This window comes from Eubalaena glacialis, chromosome 16, assembly GCF_028564815.1.
Source record: "Eubalaena glacialis isolate mEubGla1 chromosome 16, mEubGla1.1.hap2.+ XY, whole genome shotgun sequence".
Classification (NCBI taxonomy): Eukaryota; Metazoa; Chordata; class Mammalia; order Artiodactyla; family Balaenidae; genus Eubalaena; species Eubalaena glacialis.
The window spans coordinates 54,889,394-54,905,997 of NC_083731.1; positions in this window are offsets into that span (position 1 = coordinate 54,889,394).

The following is a 16,604-nucleotide window of genomic DNA, read 5'->3' on the forward strand; positions in this document are numbered from 1 at the left end:
AACTGGAATTATGGGGGCGATGAGTGAACATTGGGATTTTTGACATGTTTCAAACATTAGCAGAGATTTCAAAAGAGACTGAGCCAGAGCCTTCTTTCTCCCAGCTGGTTCATGATTACTTATCTCAGCTTTCAAAAGAGTTTGAGAATTACTTCCCAACCACAAAAGACCCCCAAACTGGGAAGGAATGGATCCGCGACCAATTGGTGAATAAGCCAGGTGAATCGACTTTGTCCGTATTAGAAGAGGACCAACTGCTTGAGATCGCAAATGATGGTGGTCTTAAAAGTACGTTTGAGACAACTTCAAATCTCCATATGTTCTGGTTTAAAGTCAAGGCAGAATATCCTGAGATTGCCACAAAAGCACTGAAAAGCCTGCTTCCATTTCCAAAATCCTATCTTTGTGAAGCAGGGTTTCCTGCAGTGACAGCGACCAAAACAGGATTATGGAGTAGACTGGACATAAACAACACACTTCGGGTGTCACTGTCTCCCATCACCCCCAGATGGGACCATCTATTTGAAGAAAAACAAGCTCAGGTCTCTCACCAATTCTACATTATGGTGAGTTTATAATTATTTCATTATATATTACAATGTAATAATAATAGAAATAAAGTGAACAATAAATGTAATGTGCTTGAATGATCCTGCAACCCTCCCCTCCCCGGTCTGTGGAAAAATTGTCTTCCATGAAACCGGTCCCTGGTGTTAAAAAGTTGGGGACCGCTGCTCTATCTTTTGCAATATTTGGCATTTTTTTGTCCTCACTGATCAAGTTGGGAAGAGTTTTCATTTATAAGCTTTAATAAGTATTGCATAGTGAAAAAGACATCTTATTTTCCATAATCTTGCATGTCTTTTGATTCAGTCATCAATAGCAAATTCTCAAATTTGTTAATTTATGTTTTGTATTGTATTATTAGGAAAATATAAGTCTCTTGATCAGGGCCTTCATTAGGAAAAGGGATCTAAATATAATTTATGTATTATTGCTTTTTATTATATCTATAACTTTATTTATGTGTTTATTTATTTATTTTTGGCTGCGTTGGGTCTTCGTTGCTGCGTGCGGACTTTCTCTAGTTGCAGGGAGCGGGGGCTACTCTTTGTTGCGGTGTGCGGGCTTCTCATTGCAGTGGCTTCTCTTGTGGAGGCGCATGGGCTTCAGTAGCTGTGTCTCTAGGCGCATGGGCTTCAGTAGCTGTGGCTCACAGGCTCTAGAGCACAGGCTCAGTAGTTGCTCCGTGACATGTGGGATCTTCCTGGACCAGGGCTCAACCCCTTGAGCCCTGCATTGGCAGGCAGATTCTTAACCACTGCACCACCAGGGAAGTACTATTGCTTTTCATTTTTAATGAAACGTTATATTTGCTTGTATTTATGGTAATAATAGTGGAATTTCCTTAATTACCTGATAAAACATTTTTGTAATTACATAAATTTAATTATATAAGTACATTTTAAAATATATTAAATAACTAATGTTTTTCATGGCATGCAGAATATACACAATTAGTGAGAGTGGCACATAGATGGTAGAAGTTTGAGAAATACTGCCTTAGTGCAGAGGAACTTTATACTAACTTTGCAAATTAAACATATTGATGTGGGAAATGAGAGTTACAGAGGATAATTTGTTCAAATCATAAAGCAAGCAAGTTACTGACGAACATTAGATTTAAATTTAGTTTTTCCTCCCTTTAGAGCTTAAACTGTTAACTGATACTTTAATTATCTCTCAAGTTCCTTTGCTAGAAAGTTATCACATCCATAGCTTTATCATAGAAATTCACCAGCTATTCTCAGAAGTGGTGAATTTCAGTAAACAAGGTTGAAAACTTCATTGTTCTTAAGTTGTACTGAAAAGTGTGTAACTGCAAAATGTTTGTACCTATATGTTGACCATGAAAATCTATCTAGACTTTAAAAAATTATGTACTTAATCACTTATTTTTGCAATATAACTGATGGATAGACTCATACAGTTTGCTTTCTGAAACATCTATATGAGGAATTTTGAAAATTTTTAATTTTATTCAAAACAACCATTAGAATAATTGACTAAAATATAGTCTTATTAGGAGAAGCATTTGATATTGGCACTCTTTGAATAGCCTTTTGGTAACATATGTTTTCCAAGTTGGCAGAATTAATACTAAATATATAATAATTCTTCTGCTAACAATAGAGGAAATATGCATTTTCAAAAAAATCAAATATTTTGTTAAAATATTTTGAATCAATAAAGTTCATACTTGGGTTTTAATTGCTTGACTTTTCTATTCAGCATGTTAAAATTTTATGAATCCCATACTGCGGATTTTTACAGAATTCTAAATTCAGGTTATTTTATTTTAAAATAGTGAATAAAATATATATTCCCTATTCTTGCTATGTTGATGTAATCATTTACCTTTCCTTTAGGGAAGTGTGCAATTCTTCTGGACTTGACTGGAGTGAATGGTCAAACTGGGAACCATTTACCACCTTTTGCATAGAGAAATTTCTAATCATGTTATTGTGCAATAAGTGGATTCTGCAACTGAAGTTTGGAAGTCAAGATCCAATTTAAGAAAAACTGCCAAATCATCATAACAACTGGAGTCATTGAAAACTGCAATCTACAAGCTAGCATGATAGAACAGAAGTTTATTACTTCAGCCTGTGAGACAATCTGTCCCTGAAGATTTCGGTTTGCATCCTGAAACCACTCTTTATTCTGACTTCTTACTTGTTTCAAGCCACAGGTTTCTTAGAGTTGATGGGAAATATAATGAGATTGTAAAGTGAGAACATATATGACAATTCTCCAAAAATCAAATAAGGAAAACCCATTGATTATTGACAGTCAGTCAAAAAAAAAAAAAAAATCCCTTCTAGTTCTGGAAAAAATGTTATTACAAAAATATATTAAAAGCATATATTATATACCCTTCCATTAATTTCTGAAATTTACTAGTTATCCCTTTTACAAGGGCATATATTACTTGAGCATTGTGCAGCACTCCCTTAGTGGCCCATATAATGTTTTATCCAGGAAGAAATCTGAGCCATGCATGATCTGCTGGCTGATGAGTCCTTCAAGGCTCATATCAAGAAGTTGGGCTTTAGCTTCCAGGGCTTCCTCAGATCCTGGCAGAAAAGGCCACTTGCAAGGCAACCTACAGTCCCCATAGGAATCTGGAAAATTGGCTTTTAGTTCTTGGAGGTGTCAATCAGGAAAAATTGGAAACATCAATTTGGAGGGATGCAGTTATATTGAAGGAAACTGAAAGAATTGAAAATTTGGGAAGGGTTGATAATTTGGACAAGATAAGAGAATCCAGAATCCAATTTGCAGGGCTTTGCCAAAATTTCCTTCTCCAAGAAGGGTGCATTTTAGATTATTCATGGTTTTCTACTGAAACAAAATTTCTCGCTACAGTTACTACTCTACAATTTTGTTAAAAATATTTTCAAAGAAATTGTATTTTTCTTCATAAAATAAGGCTGATCTTATCCAATTCAGCCTGATTATTTATATAGGTATAGAAAGAATTATATTGGCTTTGTTCAGTTTTCTGTGCTGAAGATGTCTTCATAAGGAATCTAAGGAATTTCTGAGGCTAAGAAGTAAAGCCAAGAACTCAACCAGGACATTTCACCTATATTATCTATAAATTTGGGTGAATTCCTCTCTTCTTAAGGTCCTTAAAATATCTTAAGATTCCTGGGTCTAGTAGAAATTGACCTCCCTTATTCACCTGTATGTTTGGGACACACGAACAGTGTAGTCAGGTACGAGGTCAGTTTTCCCAAAAGGCTTTGTAAGCATTGACTCCATGAAGTCAAGCTTAGTTCCTTAAAAGTATCTAGTTATATCTATTAAATTAGCATCATTCTCAAATAAGGTAAGGCCTTGGATACGTATATAATGTTTCTAATCAAGTCCTAGTAACAAGGAGGATGGATTCATACAGATCAAACAAGCATATTGCTATGTAAGAAAACCTAATAAGAGTTCCCAAATTCTGGAGAGGTCAGGCAAGCAGAAAAATATATGATTTACAAATGTTTAATTTCTGTTTACTATAACATAGTCTACTAAACAGTTATAATTTATAGATAGCTTAAGGGAAAAGAGAAAATTCTTGCTTGTATATTCAGAAAATATAACATTAAAAGATCAACGATATTTAAACAAAACCTACTATCAGTTGATTCAGTCTTATGCATTTAATTTTTGTTCTGCTTCATCCTGGCTTGAAGTCTAATGAACCTATTTGCTTCTAGATAAGTGTTCTGGAAAACCCAACTCAGTCCACAAGTATGATATCAAAGTTGTTTAAGTGATTCCTTAACTTATAGATAAAACATAGATGCTTGTACTCAAACAAACGTGGTATAGGACCTTTTCACAAGACAAAACACTCAGGTCTGTAGTAGATTGCAAGAACTTTCAGAGAAGCATCAGAGTAAAATAGTTGTATACATTAAGAAGTATTTACTGCTAACATATTGGGAATGGTTATCTGATGGCTTTGCTGATCTTGGTTGGCCTCCTTATATGTTGGGATATGAATCAGTTGGCCTCAGCTTTTCTAGTCTAAGGCATGCTTGACTACCTGATGAGAGATGAAAGACATGGGGAGTAAAGTCAGATCACCCAGTCATCCTCTTGATGGCAGGATCTGCAAAGTCATGTGAGTGATAAGGTTCAGGATGCAGGGATGGGTGAAGAATTAGAGCCATCAATAAAATCAATCTGTCACAAAGAGAATTAAGTGGTTCAATACATGTAAAGAAATTGTAAGATATCATTTAATAAATGTTTAATAAATGAGTGAAATGTATTCTTTCTTGAGTTGTGTGAGAGTCATGAAATCCCTCATACTCATCCTTTTACTTATTTACCAACTATTTATAGGTTACCTAAAGCTTTCAATGTACTTTGGGGACTGAAAAATGAATAATACCTATCCTCAAGAAGCATACACTCTTTACAGGTTGTAAATGACTATAATTCATGGTAACCTGTTGTATGAGTGGCATAAAAATACTATGTGAGTTCAGAAGCACTCCCTACTGACTACTAGGGGATAGAGATTGCAAAATGCTTCTTTGTAGATGACATGTTAGCTGAAGCTTGACAGATAAATAGGATTTCAATAGGTAGAAATGACAGGATTTAGCTATTGCAGAAAAAATAGTGTGAATAAATGAGGCAATAAACTACAGGGCAAGTTTTGGAGAAAATCAATGACTGTATGGAACCCTAGATGTAGATGCTGGAGTTAAATTAGATCTGCACTGACTTTATATAAACCCTGGAATTTTCTTTATGAAGTCTCTATCATTTTTACATGCCCTCTGTAGTTTTCTCATAAAATTTGAGGACAAATGAAAGCACAGTATTGTTACTTCAAAGTTCTAACTGCTTAAATCCTGGAAATTTTTGAGTTTATAGTGTTTTTTTCCCCCAACTCTATATTTTACTTCAAATGTCAAATATATATATATATGAATATTTAAAATATTACACCAATTTGCATTGTCAATGAATTGTTAACATTCAAATAATTTCCTTTAAAATTATGAGCACTGAGAAGTCAACAAATAGATAACAAAATGTGAAAAGCATAGCTTACATTTTGTTTCAAAGGAGTAGTCAACATCATGTTAGCATTAAAGAAGTGACCATCCTAACTAAAAGCCTTATGAGGACCAGTCAAAAATTAAAAAACAGATGCCAATTAAAAGTAAGAGGATAGAAGCAAAGTGTGTTCCTGGTCTTGTGACACAAAGATGCAAAGACATGCCCTACAACAATAATTTCTATCTTTCATAGAAAATTAGTCTGAAGACCCTGAATATCAGCCAGGTTGTAATTATTCTTACTCCCAACAGCTTGAAGTACAACTCTCTTAAAATTATAGTGCTCTTTTAGCATCTCAGTCTTATTCTTGTGGGCTGTTTCAATTGTTGTTTTTATGTTATATGAGTTTATTTATTTACCTTCAGAATCAAAGCAAATCTCTTGCCCAAATCCTGGCAGAGATCAGAAATGCCTCAGAAAACTCAAAATTGACTTTTAAAAATTTATATTTAGGGGTTGACATGCATTTGTAAGATAAAATTTTGCTAGTTGTATTTTTATTGTTTTATAAACAAGTAGATTTAATGTCTATTATTGAAATATATTAAAGAGGTATATTCCACTATTATTTCCTGAGAAGTAGAGAGTGCTTATGGTAAAATAAACATTGGATATGGTCAGCATATATTAATTATATGAATCTCTCTTATTGAGTAAAACAGAGAGCTGGTCACCACTCTGACATGAAACTTTAATTTCACAGCTAAAAAAGAGGCACTGTTCAGAATTCAATGGTAAGGAAGTGATGAAAGACATGAATTACTCACTTAATTATTTTTCGTCACTGGAAGTTATTTTGATTTTGATTACAACACTATTTTTGTCTTAAGTGGGAGAAATCTTTAATGTTACTTCCCTCTTTAGTCACACAGAATACAGATGAAGCTAAATAAAAGAATGGAGTATTGGTTTTATCCCCCCGTTACTCTAAAAGTGTCTTTTGCTAGCAACCTTCTGGTCATGGAGCTCTGAATCAGACTTGATGATAATTATTTTTCTTGCAAATTTATATGCAAGAAAGCAATATTGAATCAACAATGGAAAACTAATTTTCTATGAAAAATAGAAATTATTTACCTGCTCCAAAGTTGAATCAGATACATTTTCAAAATCATGGGGCTAAAATTGAATTTGAACTCTAAATGAATGTACCTATTTGAATACATTTTGATTTTTAAAATGTATTTAAGTGAATTAAGGATTTAATAAAAGAAAAAGTTTGCATACTACATAGTTTAATCATATTACAAACATTGCAAATAACATATTAATGGGATTTTCCTTTAGATTTGCAGACAACTTAAAAGATTCTAAGGAGAATTGGATTAACTCTACCAAGAGGTTGAAAAATTCCTAAGGTGGCAACTCACTGAGAAATGTCCCAGGAAGGAATATTGCTGTCTCCTTTCTCATTCAGCAAAACTGAAAAGAAAAAGGAAATATACTTTATATGTAATTAGGTACTTGACCAGTCTTAATTCTAAAGTATGTTAACTTCATTATAGCTTTGAATAAAACTTATAATTAAATCATCAAACACCCTTTTACCAATGAAGCCTCAAAGGAAACAGATTTTTAAAGGTAATTATAAGAGGAAATAAAAGCAGTAAATATAATTTAAAGTACAAAAGCATAGCTATAAAATTTCTAATTTATATATAATTTTATTTTTTACATTTCTTTGTTATTTAATATAGTCACTAAACTTTAACAGAAAGACAAGTAGAATTAGAAGGGTGTAGGCCTTTCTGAAATAAAGCAATATATTAATTTTACCACTAAGCAGATCCCAAGACATATGGCACAATCAATACATTAAAATGAAAATTAGGTAGAAGATATTATAAAAATATTATATTTATTTGTTTGTTCTTTTATGAGAATTTTACTTATGTATTTGAATCTGATCTGTGTGGATGACACAAATTACCCTGTAAAAGTGCTTGCTCAGGGCAATAGTACTTTGGAACAGTAAAAGATTACTGTTAGTTAAAGAAAATCAGACATTTCAAGTTAATGAATTTTTCACTTTTCAATGTATAGGAAGATGCAAAATCTGGGCTTAATGAAATTATTCCATTGATATGCACCTTAACTCTCCAGGGCCAGTATCCTGTTTTTCTCTATCCTTAATTTCCCTCAGGGTGCACTAGCAGGGGTGGATGCAGTGGCTAATGGACTGATAGCCTCAACATTTGTTTACTGAAATGGCAGGCAACATTATTTATCCACATACTCAAATTGTGCTACTGCACCCATTAACTCACCTGGAAACTTGTCAGAAATGCAAATTCTCAGTTCCCATCTCGGAGCTACTGAATCAGAAATGGAAATGATAAAGTTTGAGGATGATGTGTTTAAGGGAAACAAATATTGCTTTAAATGCCTGGCTGAAAACTGTAAATTTTTTATTGTAGATACTGTTGCAACCTTCAAATAGATATTTTATTCTGATTTTAGAAATAAAGGAAAATTCATCATAAGTAAAAGAAAATTCGTTGATGTTAAGTAATTTACTGTTACTCCTACAGAAAATACCAAGGATGGTCTTTTTTATCACCAAAGACAGTTATCTTTCTGTACGTGTAACGTTCCCAAAGCCTGGCTGCTAGGCTCAGTCTACACATAAATACGTACTCCCATGTTTTAGTCACTTTATCAGAGCCAGCTGCCAATGTGGAAAATTGTTTAAGACCCACAGGGATAGAAGTTTTTGCTGTTTGTTCACCAATATATCCAAGTGTTCTAACCAATACCTGGTACATGATAGGGGCACATTTGTAGCATGAAAGAAGAAAAGAAATGGGAAAATACATTAGAAATCTTATATGTATTATCTAAAATACATCTTATTGTATTATATGCATTAAATTACAACACATCTTCAGGGTCATTATTAATATGCCAGTTTTAAAGGATGAAGTGGCCAATATTAAAATGGATGAATGATTTTTCCTTACACAAACACACACACACACACACACACAGTAATCATCAGACATTTCATCTGACTGGTCTATTTGACTATAAAATTCACAATTTTTCTCTACTCCATGTTAGAGAATGCCTAAAACCCACTGTGGCTTAGGTAAATCCTGAGTCATTCATACATGTGTGTAGAGAAGTTCTTCTTATATTCACTTCACAGATAGAGAATTTGCAGCAGAAAATGGTTAAAAAAACTTCAGCAAAAGAAAACAAGCTAATAATTTGGAGCCCCTATATTGAGAGCAAGATGCTTCTGAACCACAAGTGGAACATGGTGAAACAAAAAAATCTTGTAAGCTAATTAAAGCCTAAAAAGACTCAACTTGTAAATTAACTACAATCTACAAAGATCTACCTTCATGTCTGTTTTGCTTCAAGTACAAACATTTGCTTCAAGTCTACTCTTACACAAAATAGAGTAAAATAAAGAATTTAGTTGGAAATATGGAACATTAAAAAAAAACCATTTCTTATCAGTTTTGAATGATAAAGTTTACCTACAGAAAATGTCATACTTCAAATGACATTGAAAAATATGGATTTAAGCACCATTGAACATTATTCTTTATGGAAGAACATAACATTATTTTAATATGTATTTAGAATTTTCAAGATGAGATATTATTCAAGAGAATTATTTTATCTTTTGGTGAGAACTATATTACATCTAGCAGAAAAATAATTTATGTATTAGATAAAAATATTTTTTTAAGTTGATATTTGTGAATGTCTGATTTTTATCTCACAGTATCTATTTTTTAAATCTTGCAAGATATAGTATCTTTGATGGTATTATTGTTGGTAAGCACTAGCAAAACACTGCTTCTAAGAGAGGAACAGATAAACTGTAAACACATGTACATCACTGTAATTAAACCTTGCATACAGAAGTGATAACTGGCATATTAAGGATGCAATCATGGGAATTAAAACAAAAATCACTAAGCCATACTTATATCAGTTAGTTTTCAAACTTCTTTCTTTCTTTGGTCTTGGAGGGGGCAGAGTCTCTGCTCTCTAATCCTTCCTATCCCTGTAGGCTATAGGGTAGATGTGTCGCAGGAAGGGAGTCCCTTTCCAGGGCCCAAGAGTGGGCTCTTATCTAACACTTTGAAATGAATTGTCCCAGGAGACACACGTACTGACAAAGCAAAGGACTTTATTCAGAAGGAGCACCTGGGGCCGAGAGTGGTAGGTTAAGGGAACACAGGAGGACTGCTCTGACACGTGGCTCACAGTCTCAGGTTTTATAGTAATGGAGCTAGTTTCCAGATTGTCTCTAGCCAATCATATTTCTTGGCCCATATTTGGCCTGACTCAAGGTCTTTCCTGGTGGCAAGTGCATCTCTCAGCCAAGATGGATTACAACGCAAAGGATTCTGGGAGGTTGGTAGGATAATATTTTGGGCTGGTGTCTCCTCCCTCTTTTTTGCCCCTCCTGAATTCTCTTTTTTAGTTTTTGGAGGCAGCACCACGTCCCTTATTGGGACCTCCTATTGTGAGACAACTCATACAAGTGGTTATCTTCATGCCCTGCCAAGGCAGGCAATTATGGTTAACAGTTCCCTAACAAATGGAGGAAGTACTCTCTTAGAAAGAAAGTAAGAGTTAAAAACAACTCCTTAATTTACTATTAATATTGCCATTTAAGGCAGTGTCTCAACAGGGATTTTTGAGCCTGAGGTGATTTTAGCAATGTCTGGAGACATTTTTCATTGTCACAAATGGAGAGGAGGTGATACTGGAACCTTATATGTGTTATTTGAAATCTAATGGGAAGAGGCCAGATATGTGGCTAAACATCTTATAATGTACAGTCCTTACAACATGGAATTATTTATCTCAATTTGTCAATGGTGAGAAACTTTGATCTAGAGTTAAAAATTTAAAACACAATGTATAAAAGCTGAAATAACTCAAATTCAACTAAATTATATAATTATGTTCAGATAAGTACATCTTGATAGTAACTAGCAGTATCAAAATATAATAAGAAACAATGCATCAACATAATCAGGTCCTCTTGAGCCCTGGAATCACAGAAAGAGGTGAAAAATCATTAAGTGCTCACAAAAAACTTCACAGTGAGGCTTTAATCAATGAAATTGTGTACAATGCCCCACTGGCAAGACATGCTTACTTTAAAGAACAAAACATTATTTTACCTTGATGCCATGAAACATTTGAATTTTACACATCTCTCTTTATTCTTATTATAACTTACCAAGTATACTTTGACTTATTTAGTTTTTTTTATTTACTAATGTTATAGAATGAAGCTGACCCTATCAATGAGAAATTTCCTATCAGCTTCAGGTTAGATTTCTATTCAGTCTATTCTTCCACACCATGTAATGTGCAATATATATATATATATATATATATATATACATTTTGATGAAAAAATGTGCAACAAAAAAGTTGAGAATTATGTTTTATGCAGTGGACATTCCAAGGACTTAAGCCTAGGAGTCAGTGTCTCAGATAGCTCTGAGGGAATGTTACAGAGGTGAGGGAGAAACCAGAATATATATGAGTTTTTGCAAAAAAAAGAAATAGTTGAAACATCAAAAATTACTATTAATTAAAGAAAATCAGGCATCTCAACTAAATTAATTTAGTGCTTTTCTATGTTTGGAAAGATGCAACAGTGTGGGCTCACTGAAATCATTTCTTTGACATGTACCTTAACTATCTAGGGCCAGTATTCTGTTTTTCTCCATACTGAATCCCTTCAGGGTGCACTGTTGGGGGTGGCTGCAGAGGCTGATTGTTTGATGACCAGAACATCCTTTGTTTACTGATATGGTAGGTGACATTCTTCATCCACAGCACTTCTTCTTGGTCATAAATTTGACCAATGTTTGGGAAGCATTTTATGACCAATTTTGTCCCACAGTACTAGGAGGTCTCACTTCTAGATCAGGCAAGGATTCTGTTGATAGGCCACTCAGTGTGCTAATTTTTTAATTTTTTTTGGATTAAGCCCTATTGATAATCTAAAATTCTTGGAATTGCCTCTTTTGCTAGTCTATTATGATCCTTGAAATGCTTTCCCTTGTTGTTTCTTCTCATATCTAGAGGTGCACTATTACAATTAGTCTACAATATGTAGAACTATATATGTGATCAACTGCCCCAAGATTTTTTTTGGCATCATTAATTTTGTCAGAGGTCTTGTTATACACATTGGGTAATGTAAGAGACAACAATCTTATAAAATAGACAGGATATAAGTAATAAAGTTAATAACATTAATGTCATAGTACAGCAGAGAGAGGCACAAGGCATAAATAATTTGAAAATAAGACAGAACAAATTAAAACAATGATTAGTAAACTAGTTGTAACCTGTCATAATAAGCCATCAATTCCACAGGGATGCCAACTGGAGAAGCCAAATTCTGGAATGGTCAGGTAGAAAGAAAAAGAGACAGGTTTCATCTTCATTTACAAAGGTATAATTTACCAACTTATTGTAGGTCATAGTTAGTATAAAAGTTTTTTTTTTCCCATAAAACAAATATTAAAAGCCAGTATATTTCAGAAAGAAGCCAGAAAGTTGTAAATCGTATTTATCAGTTCATTCAGTCTCATGTAATTAATTCCTGTAGATCTGGATGAAGTTGTCAGGTTTTCCATTAGAGTTTTCTAAATTCTTCCCCACTTTAGAGCTATGATCTAAAAGTTATCAGACACATATTTATCAAAAAGTCCTTTTTATGAATCTTCTTGAAGATCTTCATTTTGTAAAAGCACCAGAGTAAAACAATGATTGTTTATAAATGAAAATATACTTAAAATGACATAGTTAAAGGTCTACAAAGCAATTGACAAAAAACTTGGATATTCTGTGACAGACAATATTTTAAGATAATATCTAGAATTATGACTGATAAAAATATACCAGGGCATATCAGATTTTCAGGAATTAATGACATTTACTCATACCATATAACCTAAGAAAGTTTATCTTCAATCACTTGACAGTGCTTCTCAAGTAATTTAACATACCAAATAAGCCTAATTAGTTAGGCACTCCTCTCTGACAAGCCTCAGGATTTCTTTGGAGCATCCCAGAGTTAGCTGGAGTCAAAAGAACTGCAATTAGAACTTGATGTTTGGGAAGTTTGTAAAAAATATCAAAAAAGATTTCAAAACACTTGGTCAAATAGGATCATAGGTCACTGTGAAATAATACTAATTTATTTAACAAAAGTGACACAAGACTTCAAAAACAAATACAGATTACTTAAAGGTAAAGTAATTCACACAATCTATTATCAAAGGCAGTATTTCAAGAAAAATTTGTTCTCTTAACAGAGAGGGAAATGAAATCCAGTCTTGCATCAGCCTACTTTTAAAAACAAAATCCATTCACCTAATTAAATTTAATCTAACCCCAGCCTGACCATGTATAAAACTCTTTTTCAAAAACACACATCCTACTTTCCTTGCATACTGAAATGTTTCCCTTATCATCTTTAGTGGTTTTAATTACATATTACAATTTTGACCCTTAAAAACCTTAATCTGTAACAAAAACCAACAAGGAGCATGTAATCGTGAACTGTTTTTTTTTTTTTTTTAAGCATTATTATTATTCTTTTTTTTTTTTAATTTACTTATTTATTTATTTATTTATGGCTGTGTTGGGTCTTCGTTTCTGTGTGAGGGCTTTCTCTAGTTGTGGCAAGCGGGGGCCACTCTTCATCACGGTGTGCAGGCCTCTCACTATCGTGGCCTCTCTTGTTGCGGAGCACAGGCTCCAGACGTGCAGGCTCAGTAGTTGTGGCTCATGGGCCCAGTTGCTCCACGGCATGTGGGATCCTCCCAGACCAAGGCTCGAACCCGTGTCCCCTGCATTAGCAAGCAGATTCTCAACCACTGTGCCGCAAGGGAAGCCCCTCGTGAACTGTTTTTTATACCAGCACTTCCTGACTGGAATATTCCATAACCTCTAGAAACATACATTGTCTTATAGCATAATTTCTTTCCTCAATGTGGTACAAGACATGAGTCTATTAAACCCAAACATTTTTAGTTTCCCTCTCATAAGGAAAGAAAATTAGGCAAATTTAGACCTACTAAATTTAGACCTATTTAGCAATTAGGTTTCTCCAATTTAAATGATCTATCATCTGGTCATTAATAATATATCTTACTAGTGACTCAAACCAATAAAATGCAAGAGGCATCCCCACAAGAGAATGCAAATGATGTCACGTAGACAAGATCTGGAGAGTTTATTCCAAAATAATAGACTCAGAAAATAAAGGCATTCTTTGTACAGGCTGATGCAACAAATGTTTAGATTTAGATGACAAAAGCCCCTGAGAGCTGGCACAGTCAGATAGGACTGCTAAGAATCCCAGTTTATTTCACTGGCTATCAAATGTATACCATATGTATACCTTCCAGATGCCAGAGACTAAGCTTTCAAAACACAGACACAAACACACGCACACACAAAACACAGAAATACCTAAGAAAATCAGATAGAATGTTTACATCTCAAAGACAGGTAGAGAAATGCAAGTTCCCCTAGAAACACTTTTGTTTCTTTAAGATGAGACTTCTGAAAAGATGTTTTATCCAGCTTTCTCTAACTTAACCACATACCTAATAAAAGAGCCCCATCTTAGTAATTTTCAGGGTGAGATTTCCTTTAATTCTTAATTAAGTAAGTATTTGTAAGTTTTGTACATACGTAAACCTCTCTGGGGTATTAATTGGAGAGTGGCAATCTCTCTCTCTCTCCAATCTCAGGTAGCCTAAGTTAGCTCTAATAATACATTAATGTTTTTGTTAATGTTTTGCAAATTTTTTAGGGATGCATATATTGGATTATAGCTGAAATGTCTGTATTGCCAAAAATCAATTCTGATTTTATGGCTGAGTTTTGAGAGTGCAGTTAAATTAAGATGATTCTGGAGAAATAGATGCATTCCATGTATCCTAATGAAATCATGTCTTGAGCCTGCTTGTCTTAGATGTACCTTCTTGACAGTGGCAAAATCATCAAGAAAATGGTACCCTGTTGACCTTTTGGAAGCCAGTCAACAGGCCTTAATCTGGTGACATTCACTTTCTTTATATTATGAATCAAAACTTTCACTTGCAAAAGTATGTGAATTCATGGAGATGGTATACTTCTCTATTAAAATAATAATCATCATTTCATAAATAGGTAATCTCACTTTATATTGACCAATATGTTTTATTTTTTGATTTAGGGAATACTCTTTTAAAAATTAGCTATTATGAAATCACAGGGGTTTTTTTGATATTGATATAAATATCATGTTAATTTTAAGTGAGGAATAGCTATATGTAAACTGTTGCCCCTAATGTAGATTCATACGAACATAAAAATCACATAAAACAAACATAAAAGTGAAAAGGAAGCTGGCTATATTCAAAATCTTGTACTAACCTATAATGGAAGAGAACTATATATATAACTATATATACTTTACCATATACCTGAAGCTAACACAACATTGTAAGTCAACTATATTTCAATAAAAATTTTTTAAAAAATGCTGGCAAGAAATAGAAGGAAAACATGTAGGTAAACAAAGTTTGCTGAAATAATTATTGTTTATTTCACCTTAAAATAAAAATATCTGCAGCCCTTGTTATTCCAGCACTTACATGCATTCTTAACCCCTTCTCATATTGATTAATACACCATTAATAAGCAACATGAAACTTAATGGAAATGATTGTCTCAGGTATACTTTATTACAGAAACATCTTGCAACATTAGGACTCCATTGCAGTGCATGGTATTATAACTGTTGATATTTCTGTTGGAAACAATACATTATTACAGCATTTCATTGTTTCTTTGAAGAAGTGCTTGTTGGCTATGTCCTTAGCTTTTATCTTTTCCTGTTGTGACAGGACAGTAAATATTTAGTCTTTGCAGTTTATGGTTTTTTTTAGATCTTACTGCTTTTGAGCCAAAGTTATTAAGTAAAATAAACCACTCTACTAATTGGTTTACTAGCCATTGTTATACATTGGGAAGTATCCTTGGAGGAGGTTTATAGATTTCAAGTAATAGTAATATTTGGTTGACCTTGCAAAGAAACAAATCTGATCTCATTAAAACAAATATATTGTATACAGGCCTAAAAGTAAATTTTATAACCAAAAACCTCTTCTATTAAACTTTACATTTGTCAGTGATATCTTTTTTAGGGACTGATCACATGTTTCATTAAGTTAGGTATGTAAAATCCTTCTACTGATTAATATTTAATAATTTCCCATGGATTGCTACAAAATTTGCACTGAATCTCTGAAAGTTGCTCACTGTGCATCCAGTAATTTAGTCATGCAGTCAATCCCTCCTTCTCTAGGAGGCTACTGAGAATTATGGAAGTTGTTTTCAGAGAAACAATTTTTTTTAATTGCTTTTATTTAATAGGATCCCTTGAATTCCTCAGCAGAAAAAAAGTGCTTTATATGGTAATTATTTGAATCATATTTGTTTTATCTCAAAGTTTACAATTACTTCTAAGTTGTTGAAGTTTAGAATGGTAGGATATCTGAAAATCTTAGATTTGAACTCAAAAGGCAATATGAAAACACAGAAACAATAGCAGTTTTAGTGAATAAAGAACCAGGACAATGACATTTTAAGCAATGAAAGAGTGAGTTGATAATTTTTACAAGTCAATAATGTGTTTCATATATAAGTAAAATCAAGTTAAAGTTTTTGTAGCATGCTAATATGCAATTAAATATTCTAGCATATTAAATGTTTTACTTCTAAAGAAGAAAATAATTCAGCAATGAAAAATATGTACACATGTATGCACATACCTCTGTGTGTGTGTTTGTGTACTAAAAACATTGTTTCCAAGTACACACAAGTATGACCTTATTGTTTATTTTTGGTTGATGTCATTCTCATTATTTGGGGCACATTTTGCTCTGATTGTTGTATATTTTAAATATCACCTT